Source organism: Marmota flaviventris, chromosome 10, assembly GCF_047511675.1.
Source record: "Marmota flaviventris isolate mMarFla1 chromosome 10, mMarFla1.hap1, whole genome shotgun sequence".
Classification (NCBI taxonomy): Eukaryota; Metazoa; Chordata; class Mammalia; order Rodentia; family Sciuridae; genus Marmota; species Marmota flaviventris.
The window spans coordinates 112,101,272-112,109,111 of NC_092507.1; positions in this window are offsets into that span (position 1 = coordinate 112,101,272).

A 7,840-nucleotide genomic window follows, 5' to 3' on the forward strand; every position below is an offset into this window, starting at 1 on the left:
AAAGGTTGGGAAAAATCATACCACTCACATGGCCCTCGGAAGCAAGCAGGAGTGGCCATACTCATATCGAATAAAATCAACTTCAAATCTAAGTTAATCAAAAGGGATAAAGAAGGACACTATATACTGTTAAAAGGAACTATCCACCAACAAAACATAACAATTATCAATTTGTATGCACCAAACAATGGTGCGGCAACGTTCATAAAACAAACTCTCCTCAAGTTCAAGAGTCAAATAGACCACAACACAATAATTATGGGTGACTTCAACACACCGCTCTCGCCATTAGACAGATCCTCCAGACAAAAGCTGAATAAAGAAACTATAGAACTCAATAACACAATCAATAACCTAGACTTAACCGACATATATAGAATATATCAACCATCATCAAGTGGATACACGTTCTTCTCAGCAGCACATGGATCTTACTCAAAGATAGATCATATATTATGCCATAGGGCAACTCTTAGTAAATATAAAGGTGTGGAGATAATACCATGCACCATATCTGATCATAATGGAATGAAACTGGAAATCAATGATAAAAGAAGGAAGGAAAAATCCTGCATCACCTGGAAAATAAACAATATGTTACTGAATGATCAATGGGTTACAGAAGACATAAAGGAGGAAATCAAAAAATTCTTAGAGATAAACGACAATTCAGACACAACATACCGGAATCTATGGGACACAATGAAAGCAGTTTTAAGAGGGAAATTCATTTCTTGGAGTTCATTCCTCCAAAAAAGAAAAAACCAACAAATAAATGAACTCACACTATATCTCAAAACCCTAGAAAAGGAAGAGCAAAACAACAGCAAATGTAGCAGAAGACAAGAAATAATTAAAATTAGAGCGGAAATCAACGAAATTGAAACCAAAAAAAAAACATTGAAAAAGTTGATAAAACTAAAAGTTGGTTCTTTGAAAAAATGAATAAGATCAACCTTAGCCATGCTAATGAAGAGAAGAAGAGAGAAAACTCAAATTACTAACATACGGGATGAAAAAGGCAATATCACAACAGACACTACAGAAATACAGAAGATAATTAGAAAGTATTTTGAAACCATATATTCTAATAAAATAGAAGATAGTGAAGATATCGATAAATTTCTTAAGTCACATGATCTGCCCAGATTGAGTCAGGAAGACACACACAATTTAAACAGACCAATAACAAAGGAAGAAATGGAAGAAGCCATCAAAAGACTACCAGCCAAGAAAAGCCCTGGACCGGATGGGTATACAGTAGAGTTTTACAAAACCTTCAAAGAAGAATTAATACCAATACTTTTCAAGGTATTTCAAGAAATAGAAAAAGAAGGAGCTCTTCCAAATTCATTCTATGAGGCCAACATCACCCTGATCCCGAAACCAGACAAAGACACTTCAAAGAAAGAAAACTACAGACCAATATCTCTAATGAACTTAGATGCAAAAATTCTCAATAAAATCCTGGTGAATCGAATACAAAAGCATATCAAAAAAAATTGTGCACCATGATCAAGTAGGATTCATCCCTGGGATGCAAGGCTGGTTCAATATACGGAAATCAATAAATGTTATTCACCACATCAATAGACTTAAAGATAAGAACCATATGATCATCGCAATAGATGCAGAAAAAGCATTCGACAAAGTACAGCATCGCTTTATGTTCAAAACACTAGAAAAACTAGGGATAACAGGAATTTACCTCAACATTGTAAAAGCTATATATGCTAAGCCACAGGCTAGCATCATTCTAAATGGAGAAAAACTGAAGGCATTCCCTCTAAAATCTGGAACAAGACAGGGATGCCCTCTATCACCACTTCTATTCAATTTAGTTCTTGAAATACTAGCCAGAGTAATTAGACAGACAAAAGAAATTAAAGGCATAAAAATAGGAAAAGAAGAACTTAAAATATCACTATTTGTGGATGACATGATAATATATTTAACAGACCCAAAAGGGTCTACAAAGAAACTACTAGAACTAATAAATGAATTCAGCAAAGTGGCAGGATATAAAATCAACATGCATAAATCAAAGGCATTCCTGTATATCAGCAACAAAACTTCTGAAATGGAAATGAGGAAAACCACCCCATTCACAATATCCTCAAAAAAAATAAAATACTTGGGAATCAACCTAACAAAAGAGGTGAAAGATTTATACAATGAAAACTACAGAACCCTAAAGAAAGAGATAGAAGAAAATCTTAGAAGATGGAAAAATGTACCCTGTTCATGGATAGGTAGAACCAACATCATCAAAATGGTGATATTACCCAAAGTTCTCTACAGGTTCAATGCAATGCCAATTAAAATCCCAACGGCATTTCTTGTAGAAATAGATAAAGCAATCAGGAAATTCATATGGAAAACAAAAGACCCAGAATAGCAAAAGCAATTCTAAGCAGGAAGTGTGAATCGGGAGGTATAGCGATACCAGATTTCAAACTGTACTACAGAGCAATAGTAACCAAAACAGCATGGTACTGGTACCAAAACAGGCAGGTGGACCAATGGTACAGAATAGAGGACACAGAGACCAATCCACAAAATTACAACTTTCTTATATTTGATAAAGGGGCTAAAAGCATGCAATGGAGGAAGGATAGCATCTTCAACAAATGGTGCTGGGAAAACTGGAAATCCATATGCAACAAAATGAAACTGAACCCCTTTCTCTTGCCATGCACAAAAGTTAACTCAAAATGGATTATGAGCTTGATATCAAATCAGAGACTCTGAGCCTGATAGAAGAAAAAGTTGGCTCTGATCTAATATTGTGGGGTCAGGCTCCAAATTCCTTAACAGGGCGCCCATAGCCCAAGAGTTAATAACAAGAATAAACAAATGGGACTTACTTAAACTAAAAAGTTTTTTCTCAGCAAGAGAAACAATAAGAGAGGTAAATAGGAAACCTACATCCTGGGAACAAATTTTTACTCCTCACACTTCAGATAGAGCCCTAGTATCCAGAGTATACAAAGAACTCAAAAAATTAAACAATAAGATAACAAATAACCCAATCAACAAATGGGCCAAGGACCTGAACAGACACTTCTCAGAGGAGGACATACAATCAATCAACAAGTACATGAAAAAATGCTCACCATCTCTAGCAGTCAGAGAAATGCAAAGCAAAACCACCCTAAGATACCATCTCACTCCAGTAAGATTGGCAGCCATTATGAAGTCAAACAACAATAAGTGCTGGCAAGGATGTGGGGAAAAAGGTACACTTGTACATTGCTGGTGGGACTGCAAATTGGTGCGGCCAATTTGGAAAGCAGTATGGAGATTCCTGGGAAAGCTGGGAATGGAACCACCATTTGACCCAGCTATCGCCCTCCTCGGACTATTCCCTGATGACCTTAAAAGAGCATACTATAGGGATACTGCCACATCAATTATCATAGCAGCACAATTCACAATAGCTAGACTGTGGAATCAACCTAGATGCCCTTCAATAGATGAATGGATAAAAAAAAATGTGGCATTTATACACAATGGAGTATTACGCAGCACTAAAAAATGACAAAATCATGGAATTCGCAGGGAAATGGATGGCATTAGAGCAGATTATGCTAAGTGAAGCTAGCCAATCCTTAAAAAACAAATGCCAAATGTATTCTTTGATATAAGGAGAGCAACTAAGAACAGAGCAGGGAGGAAGAGCATGAGGAAAAGACTAACATTAAACAGAGACGAGTGATGGGAGGGAAAGGGAGAGAGAAGGGAAATTGTATGGAAATGGAAGGAGACCCTCATTGTTACACAAAATTACATATAAGAGTTTGTGAGGGGAAAGGGGAAAAAAAACAAACAAGGGAGAGAATTGAATAACAGCAGATGGGGTAGAGAGGGAAGATGAGAGGGGAGGGGAGGGGGGATAGTAGGGGATAGGAAAGGTAGCAGAATACAACAGTCACTAATATGGCATCATGTAAAAATGTGGATGTGTAACCAATGTGATTCTGCAACTTGTATTTGGGGTAAAAATGGGAGTTCATAACCCACTTGAATCAAATGTATGAAAGATGATATGTCATGAGCTTTGTAATGTTTTGAACAACCAATAAAAAAAAAAAGAAAAGAAAAGTGACTCAAGACCCTTGTCAAGGATCTAGATTCTTTCTCCCTCTTTACCTTGCCCTTCTCCGAAGACCATCTAGACCTCAGGGCAACATTCTTGTAATCCCAGGATGATTATTGTAGGTCCAGACATCCCATACAGACACACCACCTCCCACACAAAGGAATCCTCATATGCAAACGATAATAGCTAACTCAGGTCTAACTATGTGCCAGGTACATTGTGTAAATAGCCTCATTTAATCCTATCAACAACTTTATGTGAAATTTATTATTGTCTTTTCCATTTTCTATAAAGCACAGGCACAAAAGTTAAATAATGAAAACAGAATTTAGCTCCAGGCAGTCTGGCCAAGGCCTTGTACTTAGCCACTCTACCACATTTCCTCTCACTAGGTTCATCCCTTAGAGTAGTGAAAAGTCCAGAAATATTGGGGTCCCATCTTAGAGTATGTCAGTAAATAATGCTGTTGTGATGAGTTCTTTGAGGAGAAAGACAAAGTGCTATTTCCTAAAATAAGATCATAAAAATTAAATGGGAGATCTTATACTGTCTGTCTCTATCAAGCATCTTTTTTTAAAAAAGAGAGAGTGAGAGAGAGAGAATTTTAATATTTATTTTTTAGTTATCGGGGACACAACATCTTTGTTTGTATGTGGTGCTGAGGATCGAACCTGGGCCGCACGCATGCCAGGTGAGCACGCTACCGCTTGAGCCACATCCCCAGCCCTATCAAGCATCTTTTAACAAGCACAATATAAGCACTCACTACATTGCCATGATTAGTGATATTCTTAGACCTTCTGGTGTTGACACACAATGTCCTGTTTCTGTTTTCACTTATGTAACCATGTGACTCATATTTGGCCTCATGCTCCACTGGTCTCAGTAATAGAATTTTGTCTATAATGCTGCTTTTAATTGACATCTTTAGTAGAAAATAAAATGCCAACCAATTTATTATAAAAGGGAATCTAATTTAAATGACAAAGAATCTAAGGGCAAGAGTATACCAGACCTTAGAAATCACTGGATCCAGGAAGTGGAAACCTATGGGAAATCCAATCAGGGGTGTCTCTTGACTCTTTTTCTGTCCATGTGTCTATATCATGCCTCGTTTGTGGACTGGTTGCTTGTTGGTATAACCACCAGCATACAGTGCAAAAATATACTTGTTATAAGTCATTCCTAGATAACTTATTTCCATTTTTATATCCCCTCTCCACTTTTTTCTTTCCTTCATGTCCTCCAAATTTCTGGATAATTAACTCATCTTGGGGATCAGGGATATACCATTCATCCAGTCAAGTATGGCCAGAGGGGTAGGGTCATGTTCTGGCACCAAGTTTTTATTCCATGGATGGGAGAAAAGGGTCCCATGTGAAAAACTAAAGATGTTGCTGTGTGCTGTGAAGCTATTCTCAAGGTGACATCAAATCAGAATAACATGGGAACAGAAGGGTTTTATTGTGAAACTGTTTTCAACATGCACAAGAAATAAAGACATCCATATAATGAGCCCCAGACATAATCACTCAGGGTCAGACATAACACTTTAATATATGTCTCCAAAATTTATGGCTTAATTCACATAAATATATTGCCACTACTTCACCTGAAAAAAATTAAACATAATTCCTTGATATCATCTAATATGGAACCAATGCTTAAGTTTCCCCAATGGCAGGAATTTTCCTTTTTATATTTAATTTTTTCAAACCAGAATCCAAACAAGATACTCATAAATCTCTTTCAAATTAGAGCTGGCCTCACCCCATATCTGACTAAGTTCTTATGACTTATAAATAAACAAATTCATTGTTCTATTCAGGAATTGTATTGGCTCATCTGCTTCTTCATAATGCATTCTAATTTATTGCTTTGTTCCCATAAACTAGAAGTTAGTTATAAGGGTATGATTAGTTTCAGGATCAATTTTTTGGAAAACATCCTTCATAGTAGTGTTGTATGTTTCCTGCTGCATCAAAAAATAAGGTGCTCAATGTCTGGGTAACCTTCTATTAGGGATGCAATGGGTTCAAGCAGTAAAAGTTTTATCCATCTCTTGGAAAGGTAATTATTAAATGTTTTCCCAAAGTTTTCATCAATTGCTGCTGGGTAGGGTTACACACACATGTAGTCCCAGTGACTTGGTAGACTGAGGCAGGAGGATCACAAGTTCAATGCCAACCTCACCAACTTATCAAGGTTTTGAGCAATTTAACAAGACCCTGTCTGTAAATAAAATATTTTAAAAAGGGCTGGGGTTGTGGCTCAGTGGTTAAGCACCTCTGATTTTAATCCCCAGTACCAAAAAAAGAAAAAAGAAAAGACATGCCTTTTTACATTTTTTAAATTTTCAATAAAGCAATTACATGATTTCGTATTCAAAACTATATAATAAGTTTCACTTAGAGAAGTCTCACTTGTATGCATGTTTCCTCCCTGTCCTCATAGATAGACTTCTTATTTTTACTTGGTTTTAATTCTATTCTTCCAGTGGGTTTTGTGCAAATTTGAGAAAATATAAAGATTGATATATTTGTTGATATGTCCCATACTTTACATGCTATTATGAGCTTTACTATTCTACCTAAACTATGTATTCTAAAGATTGGTCCAAATGAGTATATAAAGATCTTCCTCACCCTATTTTAGCTCTGTATAGTAATATTGCATTATTTAGATGCATTTCAGTTTATTCACTTAATCTTCCATTCACCAGTCTTTGGGTTGCTTGTAATCTCTTCCTACAATATGCATGAATCTTTTTCTATTTTTGTCTGTGAAGTTTTTTTTTAGATTCCTAGAATGGAGATTATTCTATTAGAAGATAAATATAAGTAACTTTACTAGCTATCGCCAAGCTCTCTTCAATTGGAGTTGCAACCATTTAGTATTCCAACTAATAATGTTGTAGGGACAAAGAGGCAAGGCACTGAAGATAGCAGGAAACAGTTTTATTTGGCTGCAGCCAGGTTCAGAGGGAACAGCTTTTGCTGTAATCAATCAATCCCCTGAACCCCGAGTTCAGGTAGTTTCAGATTTTTATACCCAGCATGTAAGGGGAGGGGCTCAGAAGTTCACAGTCTGCAGAAATTCACATAAAAGCAGCTTTTTCTTTCACTATTTCAGGCAAGTTAACCCTTCCAGGACAGCACCTGAGAAGGGGAGAGCTTCTTCTCCCCTTTCTTTCTTCCCCTGCCAGCTGTTACTATGGAGCCAAATTGGTAACTTATCTTAAAAATATAGACATCTCTCTGTGAAGCTCAGCTCAAGGCCAGAGGCCTTGTTTGCACATTTCTACAAACTACTATATTGGATATGATTATGAAAAACTAGTAAGGGGGTGTCCAGCACCTAGAGTGCTGATTTCTTCCTGGCCAGTGGCCAAGTAAAATAGGGCAATATGAAAATAGGAAGTTTATCTACATTGAACTCTTTTGCATAGACTCTTTTGTTGCCAGTCCTAAAATCAGCCATGGTGAAGATTTCTGGAGAAACCCAGTTTTCTGTGGGAAAAGGGGGTGCCATTACAATAATACATGAGAAATTCTATTTACTCCCACCATGACCAATCCAATATATTTTCAAGCTTCTTATTTTTACCAGTATAAATGAGAGATGTTACTTCTGTATGGGTTTAATTTGCATTTCTCTTGTTATAAGTGAGGATGGGGAAGTAGGTTTTCAGTAAGGAAGAAAAGGCAAGAAAGCCCCTGTGATAGCGAATATCCTGAG